Below are 17,160 nucleotides of genomic sequence, written 5' to 3'. Positions count from 1 at the left end.
AAGATGTGAATGCAGCTCTGAGAGCAATTCCTACATCAACCATCACTGAAATCAATGAGCTGATATACTCCACAGCAGCAGTGATCCTAGAGACGCTTGGCTATCGTAAGAGCAACCATGAGATGAAATACCCACCATGGAAAAGAAGGCTGGAGGCTAACATCAAGGCAACACGGAGAGAAGTGAGTCAATTGACAGAGGCCTTGAAAGGTGCAATGAAAAAGCAAGTACCCAAAAGGTACAGCCAGATGCCCATACCTGAAGCATTGGAAACTGCCAAACAAAGGCTCCAAGTCTTGGCCAGCCGCCTAAAGAGATACACGAGAGACAACAAAGCCAGACGAGTAAATCGTCTGTTCGCAACTCAACCAGCGAAAGTGTACGCTCAGTGGCAGGGTAACAATAACAGAGCAGACCCACCAAGGCTGGAAACTGAACAGTACTGGAAAGGCATATGGGAGAAGGAGGCAGCACACAACAGTGATGCACAGCTGGTGGTTCTGAGAGAGGACCACAGCAACCTCCCTGAACAGAATCCAGTTACCATCACAGTGGCAGACGTCAAAGAAAGAGCCTCAGGTATGAAAAACTGGACAGCACCAGGCCCTGACATGATACACGCCTACTGGTTTAAGGAACTCACGGCTATGGATACCACCTCAGGAACGGGGTCACCATCAGTCACCTCCTCTACATGGATGACATCAAGCTGTACGCTAAGAATGAGCGAGACATCGACTCACTGATCCATACCACCCAGATATACAGCGCAGACATTGGGATGTCATTCGGACTAGAGAAGTGTGGTCGGATGGTGACTAAGAGAGGGAAGGTCGTCCACACAGAAGGGGTCTCACTCCCAGAAGGAACAATAGCGAAGAGGTGACAAGGAAAGCGGCTACGGCCAAATGCCTCCAACAAGTAAGGCGTGTCCTAAGAAGCCAGCTCAATGGCAAGAACAAGACCCGGGCAATAAACAGCTACGCCCTGCCAGTAATCAGATACCCTGCAGGAATAATAAGCTGGCCAAAGGATGAGATACAGACCACAGATGTTAAGACACCAAAGCTCCTAACCATGCACGGAGGGTTCCACCCCAAATCCAGCACCCTGAGACTGTACGCTAGCCGTAAGGAAGGAGGCCGAGGACTAGTGAGTGTGAGAGCCACTATCCAGGATGAAACATCTAAGATCCATAAGTACATCAAGGACAAGGCTCCAACAGATGACGTGCTCAGTGAATGTCTCAGACAATGGGGAACAGAAGATGAGGTGCTGGAGGTTCCATCATGAGAGGACAAGCCCCTACATGGGATGTACCACCCAAACATAACTGAAGTGGTGGATATCAGGAAATGGTACCAATGTCTAGACAGAGCCGGACTAAAGGACAGCACAGAGACACTCATCATGGCTGCACAGGAGCAGGCCTTGAGCACCAGAGCAATAGAGGCCCAGATCTACCACACCAGACTAGACCCCAGGTGTAGACTGTGCAAAGAGGCCAATGAGACAATCCAGCACATAACTGCAGGGTGTAAGATGCTGGCAGGGAAAGCTTACATGGAGCTCCATAACCAAGTGACTGGTATAGTGTACAGGAACATCTGTGCAGAGTATGGGCTGGAAACCCCAAGGTCAAAGTGGGAAACACCTCCAAAGGTGGTAGAGAATGACCGAGCTAAGATCCTGTGGGACTTCCAGATACAGACGGACAGAATGGTAATGGAGAACCAACCAGACATTGTGGTGGTGGACAAAGAGCAGAGGAAAGCCGTTGTGGTTGTCATAGCAACACCGAGTGACTGCAACATCAGGAAAAAGGAACATGAGAAACTAGAGAAATACCAGGGGCTCAGAGAAGAGTTGGAGAAAACCTGGAGGGTGAAGGCATCAGTGGTGCCCGTGGTCATTGGGGCACTCGGGGCAGTGACCCCCAAACTGGAGGAGTGGCTCCAGCAGATCCCAGGAAATACATCAGACATCTCAGTCCAGAAAAGTGCAGTTCTAGGAACAGCAAAGATACTGAAGAACCCTCAAGATCCCAGGCCTCAGGTAGAGGACCTGAGCTTGGAGGACAAAAGAGAGAGAGACCACCCACGGAGGGTGAGGAAGAGAATTATATATATATATATATATATATATTATAGTTTATAATGTATAATGTATAAAATACTAGTTTTAGGAGTCACTGCTTTAACTTCTCAGAACAACATGTAAAGCTCAGTTAGATGATTAATAAGTGTCACATATTGATCAGCTGTTTATTAATAAATGTCTGTGTAACATTTTACATCAGCAAATTTAACCCAGAATTGTATTTCTGGTCAGACTTTATTTAATAAAATTATCTAGATTTATATCATATTTCACCATTTTGATAAAATATATTAGATATGAGTTTTGGTTCATATCACCAGCCCTAGTAGGAATGTTCACAGTATTTTAATGTTCATAAAGGTCGACCTACCAGATTATAATCACATTATTGTATTTAGTCAGTGGTTGATAAGTGGATATTATAGATTTATTAAATATCTATATTAAAATATAAAGAATAGTGGAGCTTGGTTGGGGGGCGGGGCGACTCGTAGTGGGCGTTAGAAAATGTCCCTTAATTTTAAATCCAACACTTGACAGATATGATTATGAAACATCTGATAAATCTATAACACATTCACAGTGGTCTCAACATATGTGTGTGGTGTCAGGATTATCTTTAACCACATAACATACAAAACAACACAAACTTACATTTATATCACTGTCCGTTTAGCTGCTAGCTTGGATCGGCTTCCTCCAGCTCCGCTTTGAATTGACGCTCGCGAGTCGCAATGCATCATGGGACGGTTGAGTGCGCGTGTCGTGTGCTCCCCATGTACACTTCAAAAATGTCCGGAAGTAGTGTACATCCGGGTATTCCTGAAGTCCATACTCTGTGCACAGGTGAAATAGGACGCACTTTAGACGCCACACATGTTTAGTTCTTCTTCTGTAGGTTTATTGATAGTTTAAATCACTAATTGGTGCATTACCGCCACCCAGTGGTAGCAGAGAGGAACTTTCCATCAGATATAACTTTATTTCTCTCTCCATAATTTGTCCCTGTGAACTGTGCATGTGACCTTTACTACATATAGTCTACCACACTGGTTCACCCCCTCTGACCCTCCAAAATAAAGGTTCCAGAGAGCGGGGACCCTCCAAAATAAAGGTTCCAGAGAGCGGGGACCCTCCAAAATAAAGGCCCCAGAGAGCGGGGACCCTCCAAAATAAAGGTTCCAGAGAGCGGGGACCCTCCAAAATAAAGGTCTCAGAGAGCGGGGACCCTCCAAAATAAAGGTTCCAGAGAGTGGGGACCCTCCAAAATAAAGGTTCCATAGAGCAGGGACCCTCCAAAATAAAGGTCCAGAGAGCAGGGACCCTCCAAAATAAAGGTCTCAGAGAGCAGGGACCCTCCAAAATAAAGGTTCCATAGAGCAGGGACCCTCCAAAATAAAGGTTCCATAGAGCAGGGACCCTCCAAAATAAAGGTCCCATAGAGCAGGGACCCTCCAAAATAAAGGTCCCATAGAGCAGGGACCCTCCACAATAAAGGTCCCAGAGAGCAGGGACCCTCCAAAGTAAAGGTCCCATAGAGCAGGGACCCTCCAAAATAAAGGTCCCACTGTAGCTGAAGGTGGTTGAACACAGACATGAACATTGAAGAACAGTCATGTGGAGACAGGACCATCTATAAGGGGGAATAAAGGGGAGATTGTTGGGGTCCATCCATTCTTGCTTCTCTCGACGAGGTCAGTCGCATTCTCTGTTTCTCCCTCCCTTCCGTCTTATCTCTCTCCTAGCTGCTGCTTTGTCAGGTCTTGTGAAACTAACAAGAGCCTCTCTCTGCAACTCATCCAAAACCGGAATAATGGAACTAATTAGTTGGTCTCTCAGTGCTATCGATCAGATTTTTTCGACGCAAAGAACCAGGGGTGGTGACCCCGCATGTCCAAGCGGGACGTTTGCGGCTGGATACACACTTGACCCTTGGAACAAGTGGCGAGTTGTGTGTCTGTCCATCCTTTCCGTGGAAGACGTGGAGGACATCTACATGATTGGAATAATGATAGTAGGCATGCTGCTGATCGGAGCTGGTTGTTTCCTAATCTATCATAAAGTCCGTACTACGCTGGCGACTGTTTTGGAAAAGCTGCCAGTGATTTCTGAAGGATGTAGCAGGGCTCTGAACACTCAGACTCATGTGTTGATCGATATCAAAAGCAAGCAGGAGCTGCTTTTGGATCGTCTACGCGTTATGGATAACAACTGGGAGAAGTTCGAGACCCGGCTTGGAAGTGGAAACTAGGCCACTCATTGGATTACAGCAGAGAGACCCAGGACAGAAGGCTATTGGAAATTAACATAGCCTGTATCAAATCACATTGTTTATCTCCTTTTCAGCTCCCCAGCTGCCAAGGCTAAAGCCAAGGTTGTCTCAACTCTTATCACCAGGAAGTTTCTGCAGACGGCGGCTCTTACCCCCACTCCCTCCCCCCGCTCCTTCCCTACATTCCTCCTGGAACTGTTGATGCTGAACTTTTCCACACGTCATCTGGTTATCAGTAACGCAGCTACAGGTCTTCAACTTCAAATGCCTCGTCGGCCATCTTTCCCCACCTCCCCAACCGCAGCTGCATGGAGGCGTGGTTGGAGCGCCGACTGGCAGCACGCCCATGTCCCCAAATGGCTGGACTCCTGTTGTTCTTCCCACCTGACCCCCTCCCCCAGCCAACCTCCCACCCAACCCTTCCTACATGCCTTGTCTCGAGTTGTTTGACTGTGTCATGCTTACATTTATGTTTGCAGAGGCGGTTTTTTTCCTGGTTTCACACTGTTTTCTCTGTTTAGGGAAATCAGTTTCAAACTGGCAGTTTTTTTCCCCTCACCCCTCCTCTCCTCCTGTTATTGATCCCTTTTTTCACCTAAATATGTGGGCGCCGCAAATGGCTGCTCCGGTGTGTTGATGTGTCTCCTCTCACTGCAACTACCTAGTCAAATTCCTCGTATTGTTCTAAACTGTACCTGGTCAATAAAGCTGATTCTGATTCTGATTCTGATTCTGATTCTGATTCTGATAAAGTCAGTAAAATGATGGTCCATTGTTCTATGAATCTGTGATAACCACATTTATTTATTCATCTGAATAATATCCACTGTTATCCAGGAACGTTTATTATTATTATTATTATAATCATCTTAAAAATGGAAATCCTGGTTTTAATCACTAATAAAATGGTTCAAAGTGAATAAAAAGGAGGTGAAATGAGATTTTAAAAACCACAGAAATCAGTTAAAAGTTATAAATTAAAGTGGATAAAAAGTGGCAAAAACGGTTCAATATTGGAACAATCAGTTTAAATTGGCAAATAATTTGCATGACAAATGGTGAATGTGGTTAAATTGGCAAAAGAAAGTAATGATGAAATATGATGAAAAAAGGTTAAATTAAAATTAATTAAATCGGGGCTTTCGCCTTTATTGGTCATGTCCCAGATAGCAAAATATGTTAATTAAATGATGAATTATGGTCAAAAAGGTTGATTTTTGGTTAAGGTCAACATTTGATGGTGGATCAACCATCAAACAATTATCCAGTTCTAACCCAATAATGTTGAAAAGATGTCATTGAATCAATGTTGTTTTATGATCAAATTTCAATGATTGAAATGCCAACATGTAATCAATGTTGAATCAACGTCTGCTGTTTGTCACCCACTCCCCCCTTCTCCTCCTCTCCTCTTTGAGCTCTGGGTGAGAGCAAATCATAATGTGATATTACAATATTGATATGTTTTCAAAGGTAATTCAACGTATTTTTTTAATAGTTTGTGTTCCATCCTCATCTGCATATGACAGCATGTTTCACTCTGTATTGGATCAAACTGTGACTTTACGTTGGACATAGTATGAAAATAGTTGAATCACTGTGACCAACGTGGACAGAAGTCTGTGTCTGTCACATTTTAATTAATCACACAGCAGCAGCTGAGTGATCACAGCGGAGGCTCCTATACCTTCTCCCAGAAGGCAGGACGCTGAACAGACTGTGTGCGGGATGGCTAGCGTCTCTCACAATCGAGGTAGCTTTTCTGGTGAGGCGGGTGATGTATATGTCTTGCAAGGAGGGGAGTGGGGCACCAATGATCTTGCCTGCTGTATTCACTATGCGTTGTAGTGCTTTCTTGCTGTGTTCAGTGCAGCTCCCACCCCACACAGTGATGCAGCTAGACAGGATGCTTTCGATGGTGCCCTGGTAGAATGTGCACATGATGGGTGGGGGAGCTTTCGCTCGTTTCAGTTTGCGGAGGAAGTAGAGGCGCCGTTGGGCTTTCTTCTCCAGTGATGCAGTGTTGGTGGTCCAGGAGAGGTCCTCACTGATGTCCACCCCCAAGAATTTGGTGCTGCTCACCCTCTCCACAGCAGCACCATCGATGGTCAGTGGTGGGTGTTCGGTGTGGCCTCTTCGGAAGTCGACAACAATCTCCTTGGTTTTGCTGACATTCAGCAGGAGGTTGTTGTCTCTGCACCACGTGGTCAGAAGATTGACCTCCTTCCTGTAGTGGGTCTCGTCGTTCTTGGTGATGAGACCCACCAGTGTTGTGTCGTCCGCAAACTTCACCATGTGGTTGGAGCTGTAGGTTGGTGTGCAGTCGTGAGTCAGTAGGGTGAAGAGCAGGGGACTGAGCACACAGCCTTGGGGGGGCCCCTGTGCTGAGTGTGATGCTGCTCGAGGTGTTGCTGCCGACTCGTACTGCTTGTGGCCTCTCACTGAGGAAGTCCAGCAGCCAGTTGCAAAGGGAGGTGTTGAGCCCCAGCTGGTCCAGTTTACAGATGAGTTGTTGTGGAACTATGGTGTTGAATGCCGAACTGAAGTCTATGAACAGCATTCTCACATATGAGTCCGTTGTGTCCAGGTGGGTAAGGGCTGGGTGGAGAGCAGAGCAGATTGCATCCTCTGTGGAGCGTTTTGCTCGGTATGCAAACTGAAAGGGGTCCAGGGTGGGGGGGAGGATGGACTTGATGTGAGACATGACTAGCCGTTCAAAGTACTTCATGATGATGGAGGTCAGTGCCACAGGGCGATAGTCATTGAAGCAGGATGGAGCAGGTTTCTTTGGCACAGGTATGATGATAGTGGCCTTAAAAAGGGATGGAACAGCAGCTTGTTCCAGAGAAGTGTTAAAGACATCCGTGAAGACATCCTTAAGCTCCTCTGCGCAGTCCTTCAGCACACGGCCTGGAATGTTGTCAGGGCCTGTTGCTTTGCGGGGGTTGATACTGGAGAGTGTCCTCTTCACACTGGCAGCAGATAGGCACAGAGCCTGGTCGTGGGGGGGGGGGTGGAGTTTTCTGAGGGCTTGTGTTGTTTGTTGCTTCAAACCGTGCAAAGAAGCTGTTGAGGTTGTTGAGCAGAGAGATGTTGTCGTCGCAGATCTGTGGCGCGGGCTTGTAGTCCGTGATGGTCTGGATGCCCTGCCACAGGCTCCGCGTGTCTCTGCTATCATTGAAATGGCAGGTTATCTTTTTTGTGTAGTCCTGTTTTGCTTTCCTGATGCCACGGGACAGGTTGGCTCTCGCTGTTCTCAGGCCATTACCATCTCCGGCTCTGAAGGCGTTGTCTCTGGCCTTCAGTAGCCGATGGACATCCCCTGTCAGCCATGGCTTCTGGTTAACCCGAGTGATGATAGTGTTTGTATGAGTCACATCATCGATGCATATATATATATATATATATATATATATATATATATATATATATATATATATATATATATATATCCTGTTTCCCTTTCCCGGTTCTTTTTTTGGAGCTGCTGCAATATCTACATATATAACCCTAACCCTAACCCTAACCCTATCCCCCATTGGGGGATCAATAAAATTTTATCTTACCTTACCTTATTTTATACTGTATACTTTCTGTAGTGCTTCATACAATATTACAGTATTCCACTTGCATTTTACAATATACAGTAAGTATACTTCATGTAAATGATGACATTGTATGTTACTCAGTTTTGTGTTTTGGTTTACTGTATTTTTTCACATAGGACAGCAGACACCCTCAGACACCCTCAGACACCCTCAGACACCCTCAGAGGGCCACATTTCACACGTGAACAGGAGGAGAATATTTGTACCATGGTTGTAGAAAACAATGACATTAGGAGAGATACAGAGTGATGTTATAGAGGACAATAACATCTTTAATAACATCCAAACAATCAGCATCGTAGCCATTGACAGGGTGCTGAATATGAAGCAACTGTACAAGGTTCCATTTGAAAGAAATGGTGAAAGCGTGAAGGAGCTGCTGTATGTACAGGTCTGTATGAGCATGCAGCAACTGTTCCTCACAGTAAACAGTACAACATCGTATAGTGATATACAGTACAGTCAGTGTGACCTTTACACATTTGCTATGGCTGTAGAAAAGAAGATGCTATATGTGCTGTATATGTAACTGTATCTTGCCCAAAATGAAAATGTATGTAATTCATCAAACTCATTTAGTCTCTTCTGGATATACAGTAGCGTATGATAGAACCACAGCACAGCTTCATCTACACGGATGAGGCGGGCTTTAATCTAACAAAACGCAGAAGGCGTGGTGGATTCCAGCCACAGAGCTACAGTTGATGTGTCAGGCCAACAGGGCGGGAACATAACCATGGATGCTACTATCTCTGAGAATGGTGTACTCAGCCATATTTACATTATTCCATTATTACAATTCTTTTTAGACACTCTCTACAGAGATCTCATCCCTGAAGAACAGAGGAGTCAGATTGGAGATGACCTGCCATCGTTTGAAACAATGTCACTTTCCATTGCTCCAACATTATCAGGCAATGGTTTGTGGCCCACTGCAGGATGCTGATGGAGCTCCTCCCACTAGTACATGATCACCAGCAGGATGCTGATGGAGCTCCTCCCACTAGTACATGATCACCAGCAGGATACTGATGGAGCTCCTCCCACTAGTACATGATCACCAGCAGGATACTGATGGAGCTCCTCCCACTAGTACATGATCACCAGCAGGATACTGATGGAGCTCCTCCCACTAGTACATGATCACCAGCAGGATACTGATGGAGCTCCTCCCACTAGTACATGATCACCTGACCATGACCCTACTGGCTCTCAGTTCCCGGAAGTGTCAAATAGTTCCATTTTTTTCTCTCTAAACACACATTTCAACAACCTGTGCATGTGTGCGTCTGTGGGAGAAAACCCACAGAGATAGACACACATACGTCTCAAAACACGCCCTCACAAAACAACAACAGAAATGTATAAAAATATACAAAAAGGATCCAAAAAACATACATTACAGCAAAATACACCAAACAACAAAAAAAAGAAAATGACTCAAAATACACAAAACTAAATATTTATACAAAAAAATACACAAAATTACAAACAGAAATGCAAAAACGACACCAAAAAAAAAATACAAAAATACACATAATGACTCCAAAAAACATACATTACAGAAAAATACACCAAACGAAAAAAATATAAAAACGATTAAAAAACAAACATTTTTCATGTTCATGTTCCATTGAATTAAACCAGATAAATCACACACACTATTTTATTTCAACAGCTTCCGTGTCATGATGCATTTTATTGTGAAGGCGGTACAGGAAGTGCTGCTGACTGCAGTGCGGAGCAGCACACACACACACACACACACACACACACTGAGCAGATGAAGGAGGCTGTGATGCTGGGCTAGGACGGAGGGCCGCTCTGAGGCCGCGGACCTCCTCAGAGAACCGAACCATCCACAAATGAAGAATAACAGAAGGCGGACAAGGAGCGGTTGGTGCGCCAGGTGAGTCCGACCACACCGAGTCAGGCCTGCAAGCACCGAGCGCTCAGCGGGCGCGTGTACGCGCGTGTGCGTGTGTACCGCAGCGACGCGGTGGTGCACGCGGACGTGTCCGTTATTTACCGTAATGTCGCGCCTACAATCAGCAGGGTTATTATGGGCCTTTAATGTGTGCGCGTGCGTGTGCGTGCGTGCCATTGTGCTACATCGATAACCCGGGAGAGTCCGGGCCAGATAATGGATCGATCGGTAGGATGGGTGGGGCGCATGCGCAGGGCGAACCCATGACTGTGCACTGCAGAGAGGATGCTGATGGATGAGGATGGATGTAGAGAGAGACAGGAAGCCTCCACAGCAGCTTATATAAGATCAGGATCATCCTGGACCAGGACATGTTCATAGAACACACACACACACACAGTTCCCAGGGTGGAAACATCTCAGCTGTTTATGATCAGTGTGTTCTCTGTGAGCTGATGGCATTAATGGACCTTCACACCATCAGGTCCTTGTGAACCTTTCTCAGTAAGTCACATGACCACAGACAGAACATGAGTTATGCTGCGTTCACTTACACTAGTAACCTGGAAAGATCCAGATGGTGTGTTTACACAGTTCAATATATAAAATAAATATATATTATAAATATAAACATACATATTATACATATATATATTATTCATATAAACAAATATTATACATATATATTATACATATAAACATACATATTATACATATATATTATAAATATAAACATACATATACATATATTAAACATATAAACATAAATATTATACATATATATTATAAATATAAACATACATATACATATATATTAAACATATAAACATACATATTATACATATATATTATAAATATAAACATACATATTATACATATATATTAAACATATAAACATACATATTATACATATAAACATACATATTATACATATATATTATAAATATAAATATAAATATAATATAAATTAGTTCTTTTTCTTTTAAAAGTGCAACAGAAAATGTATTTTGTGCCTTAACAATTGGACTTTAAAAAAAAAAAAAAAAACCGTGATTACACTGATTTACGTCATATTTGTTTGGACCAGCAGAGGGCGCTGGTAACACAGTGGTCGGTTGACATGCAGATATCTTGCAGTGAAGAAGAGATGCTATGCTAGCAGACAGAGCTAATAGAAAAACGTGACTTTTACAGATATTCAAGTAATATTACAGATATTCTTTCGGTGCTAAAGGGGTAATGAATCATTTATTAACATATTTAAGAGTAGAAGGCAGCCAGAAAGAAAGTATTAGCAGACTCCGCCCGCCGCCAACACTTGTGGATAGCTGGTTAAAAAAAGTACTGCGATTCAATTTTCAGAAAATCGATATCAACCGTGATACCTATGAATCGATTTTTAACTGCCTTACGATTAATAGTTACATCCCTATATTATACATATATATTGTAAATATAAACATACATATTATACATATATATTATACATATAAACATACATATTATACATATATATTATACATATAAACATACATATTATACATACATATTATACATATATATTATATATATAAACATACATATTATACATATACATTATACATATAGACATACATATTATACATATATGTTAAACATATAAACATACATACTATACATATATATTATACATATAAACATACATATTATACATACATATTATACATATATATTATACATATAAACATACATATTATACATATATATTATACATATAAACATACATATTATACATACATATTATACATATATATTATATATATAAACATACATATTATACATATATGTTAAACATATAAACATACATACTATACATATATATTAAAGATAAACATGCATATTATACATATATATTATACATATAAACATACATATTATACATATATGTTAAACATATAAACATACATACTATACATATATATTAAAGATAAACATGCATATTATACATATATATTATACATATAAACATACATATTATACATACATATTATACATATATATTATACATATAAACATACATATTATACATATACATTATACATATAGACATACATATTATACATATATGTTAAACATATAAACATACATACTATACATATATATTAAAGATAAACATGCATATTATACATATATATTATACATATAAACATACATATAAACATACATATTATACATATACATTATACATATAGACATACATATTATACATATATGTTAAACATATAAACATACATACTATACATATATATTAAAGATAAACATACATATTATACATACATATTATACATATATATTATACATATAAACATACATATTATACATACATATTATACATATATATTATACATATAAACATACATATTATACATATATATTAAACATATAAACATACATATTATACATATATATTATACATATAAACATACATATTATACATATATATTAAACATATAAACATACATATTATACATATATATGAGCTCCTTAAGGAGAGAAAAAAACGTCCTATACTGTAAGTATGACTGGAACGCACCATGAAGGTGAATCCTACATGTGTCATAGAACCATAGACAGTAGAACCATAGAATCATAGACAGTAGAACCATAAACAGTAGAATCATAGACAGTAGAACCGTAGAACCATAGGCTAGAACAATAGAACCATAGATAGTAGAACCATTGGACCATAGACAGTAGAACCATAGAACCATAGACAGTAGAACCATAGACAGTAGAGCAAAAGAACCATAAACAGTAGAATCATAGACAGTAGAACAGTAGAACCATAGACAGTAGAGCAATAGAACCATAGACAGTAGAACAATAGAACCATAGACAGTAGAACCATAGAATCATAGACAGTAGAACCATAGACGGTAGAACCATAGACAGTAGAACCATAGACAGTAGAACCATAGAACCATAGACGGTAGAACCATAGACAGTAGAATCATAGACAGTAGAACCATAGAGAGTAGGATCATAGACTGTAGAACCATAGACAGAACCATAGACAGTTGACTCATAGACAGTAGAACCATAGACAGTTGACTCATAGACAGTAGAACCATAGACTGTAGAACCATAGAACCATAGACGGTAGAACCATAGACAGTAGAACCATAGAACCATAGACTGTAGAACCATAGACGGTAGAACCATAGACAGTAGAACCATAGACAGTAGAATCACAGACAGTAGAACCATAGACAGTAGAACCATAGACTGTAGAACCATAGAACCATAGACGGTAGAACCATAGACAGTAGACTCATAGACAGTAGAACCATAGACAGTAGAATCATCGACTGTAGAACCATAGACAGTAGAACCATAGAACCATAGACAGTAGAACTATAGACAGTAGAACCGTAGAACCATAGACAGTAGAACCATAGAATCATAGACAGTAGAACCATAGACTGTAGAACCATAGAACCATAGACAGTAGAATCATAGACAGTAGAACCATAGACGGTAGAACCATAGACAGTAGAACCATAGACAGTAGAACCATAGACGGTAGAACCATAGATGGTAGGACCATAGACAGTAGAACCATAGACTGTAGAACCATAGAACCATAGACAGTAGAACCATAGACTGTAGAACCATAGAACCATAGACGGTAGAACCATAGACAGTAGAACCATAGACGGTAGAACCATAGACGGTAGAACCATAGACGGTAGAACCATAGACTGTAGAACCATAGAACCATAGACAGTAGAACCATAGACGGTAGAACCATAGAACCATAGACGGTAGAACCATAGACAGTAGAACCATAGACAGTAGAATCATAGACAGTAGAACCATAGACGGTAGAACCATAGACAGTAGAACCATAGACAGTAGAACCATAGACTGTAGAACCATAGAACCATAGACTGTAGAACCATAGAACCATAGACGGTAGAACCATAGAACCATAGACGGTAGAACCATAGACAGTAGAATCATAGACGGTAGAACCATAGACGGTAGAACCATAGACGGTAGAACCATAGAACCATAGACGGTAGAACCATAGACAGTAGAACCATAGACAGTAGAATCATAGACGGTAGAACCATAGACGGTAGAACCATAGACAGTAGAACCATAGACAGTAGAACCATAGACAGTAGAATCATAGACAGTAGAACCATAGACTGTAGAACCATAGAACCATAGACGGTAGAACCATAGACAGTAACACAACATAAATTTAACAACACATAAAATTTACATCTAACAGTGTGATAAAAGTGATGTTCTTTGATTTTTGGAGAACCTGCCTGCTCTATAGAGAGTGAAGATCAGGAATCTGTACACATGATCCTAGCTTAAGTTTTTATAATGTTGGACAGTTATTTTTATCTTTTACTGACGATCCATAAAACCAACACATGAATGAAAAAAGTCTCAATAAAAGAATGATAAAAAACACATAAAATAGGTTTAGATACATTAAAATAGTAGATGTTCAGAGTTCAGAGTCAAATATTGTGTCCAGGTATTTGTAGGTGTTCATCATTTCCACCTTTTCACCATTAATGATGCTGCTTCATGCTTTGGTGGGTTTTTCCTGAAGTCAATAATCATTTCTTTAGTTTTTGTTACGTTCAGATCCAAATAATTGTCACCGCACCATGTGAGGAAGTCAGACAGGGCACTACCATGGCCTGGTTCAGGGCCCTGTTGATCAGATATCTGCACCAGTCCGTACCCCGTATACATAACGTACAGCAGAGGTGAGAGGACACAGCCCTGGGGTGCACCAGTACTGGAGGGACACAATCTGATAATTGGCCATTCACTAAAACCCGTTGAGCTCTGTCAGTTAAAAAGTTTAAAAAGAACATTAAAATCTGCTCAGGTTTCCTGCCTGGTATGAGAACTGTAAGGAATCAAGTTTTCTGTCAATAAAGTCAAGAATTATTTCTCTGAGAATTTTCTAAAGATTTTTCATCACAAAGGAAGTCAGAGTTATGGGTCTGAACTCTTTCAGCTGTTTGTTTAGATAAAGTCATGATGTTTTCCACAGTTTAGTGATGAATCCACTGTTTAGGTAAAGTTTAAACAGGTTTGTGAGCACAGTGTCCTCCCACAGATTAAATTAGGGCCTGCAGCTTTATGGACATTCACTTGTCTGAACTGGTTGGTGACACTTTACTGAGTTATCACCAGGTTATTTTCCTTTTTATGTTCTAGAAGATTTTTAAGATGTGAACAGTTTTCATAAAAGTCTGTCCTTTCAAACCAACAGAATGAGTTAAAAGCATTAGGGAGATGACTGTTATTAATAACATTTATACTGTAAACTGTACAGTCAGAATGGTTCAACGGTTCTGCTCTAAAATCAGCAAACTGGTTTTCAATTTTCTCTTTGTACTTTTCTTTTTCTTTCTATATTTCATTCTGAACTTCCTTTGAGACATTCTTTCTTTCTAGAACATCACTGTGGGAGAATGAGTCCAGCACAGAAAGAGATTAAAATGTTCTCAGTGTTCAGAGCCGTATAGAGAGAGAGAGTTAAGTCCATCATGTTTGACCGTCACGTGATTCATGTAAGACTGAATTTGTTCCTGGAAGTTATTGACGAGCATTTTGAATCTATTGATTCCTTGTGACATAACTGGGATTTGTCATCAATAACTGCATTGCTTTACAATATTTATACAGTACACCATCATATGTACGTGTATATACAATATCTGTTTATGTACAGTAGTTTCATAAATTGTTTTTTTCCTAACGTAATTTCATATTGATTAGTGTAAACAGTTTACCAGCTTTTTTTGATAAGGGAGTGGTGGCCTAGTAGTTAATCAGAGGGTTCCCGGTTCAAGTCTCACCTGGTCCATCACTGTGGGATGTTGAGCAAGTCCCTTAACCCCGAACAACTCCAGGCGCCGCAAAATGGCTGCCGACTGTTCCCCAAGGAATGGTTAGTGAGATAGTCAAGTATACAAAAAAATGTATTGCTTTCAACTTTCTTTAAAAAATGGGGTCATTAAAAAACACCACATCCAGACAGGACACAAAACATATTTATTTTGTTCATACATATATAAAAATAGACTTTAGATTTTTTTACTATGCACTTATGTACCAAGATAAATTAATGAAATAAATTCAGAAAATTTCAGAAACATTAATAAGTTGTCATACAGTTTGCTGTACTGTATGGGGATGCTCCAATCTTTCTGATAAAGGAGGTAAAATGTTTAGCTTCAAACTGAACCAGAGAAGAGAAATAAATGGTTAGCATCAGTTAGTAGGAGAAATCTAAAAAAATAAATCAGGATTATAACAATAAAAACATCATATTCAAACACTTCATTTGCACTTTTTCCCCAAATAACACAAATGAAAATCTTATTGTTTGATAAAAAAGAATATATGTATCCTATGTGTGTAGATAAAACTGTGTGAAGTAAACGCTGTGTGTCTGATAATGATATCTTAATTTTCTAAGAAGAATTTAGAAAATAATAATAATAAAAAATAAAAATACAAAAAATGAAAATGAAAATAAAAATGTAGTAGTTTATTGGGTGATAATCCACTAACATGCCTTAATGCACACGTTAATGGGTTTAGATACGCTGATAATAGTAATAATAACGTCTTACCTTTTAAAAGTGCATCTCAAATATGAGATGGTTTTCTGGTGCTGTTCTCCAGTGTTTTATCTCATACATTAATGGAAGAACCTTTAATATTTCTATTAATGATGTAATGTCTAATATGTCCAACCTGTCATGTGGAGTAGCCCAGGGCTCTGTTCTGGTTCCTGTTTAGTTTTTATTGTATCTGATGCCTCTTGGTCGTTGATCCATGGTTTTAAAAATATATCTTATCATTTTTATGACGATATCCAGTTGTACTGTTCCTTTAATGACTCAGCGTTTCACTTTTTATCAGAGATCTTAGACTGTATATCCTGTATCAAAAACTGGTTGTCATCAAATGATCTCCAGATAAATTCTAATAAAACATAAACTCTGATCATGTGATAAAAACATCCTCTAATTAAAAACTCTCTTGGTGATCTGGGCTCATCTGTTAAAACCAGCCTCAGAAACCTTGGGGTTGTTATTGATCAGTCCATGTCTTTGGAGGGACATTGTCGTCAATTGACTAAAAACTGTTTTTACCACCTGAGAAATATCTCTAAAGTGAGGTATTTATTATTAAAATCAGATCTAGAACTGGTCATACACACA

At 40.1% G+C, this 17,160-nt stretch overlaps 1 protein-coding gene across 5 annotated transcripts in view; it reads left to right on the top strand.

Moving 5' to 3' along the window:
- Positions 1 to 9,729: 9,729 nt before the first annotated feature.
- LOC114465759 (tau-tubulin kinase 1-like) overlaps positions 9,730 to 17,160 on the top strand; it is an 85,492-nt gene continuing 78,061 nt past the window's right edge. For all 5 annotated transcript variants that reach the window (XM_028450993.1, XM_028451015.1, XM_028451001.1 and 2 more), the window contains exon 1: positions 9,730 to 9,889. The gene's annotated coding sequence lies outside the window, so the exon portion shown is untranslated. The remainder of the gene's footprint in view (positions 9,890 to 17,160) is intronic.

The sequence above is a fragment of the Gouania willdenowi genome, chromosome 1 (assembly GCF_900634775.1).
Source record: "Gouania willdenowi chromosome 1, fGouWil2.1, whole genome shotgun sequence".
NCBI lineage: Eukaryota > Metazoa > Chordata > Actinopteri > Blenniiformes > Gobiesocidae > Gouania > Gouania willdenowi.
The sequence above is the reverse complement of the archived record's forward strand: the minus strand, read 5'-3'. Positions and strand labels throughout refer to the sequence as shown.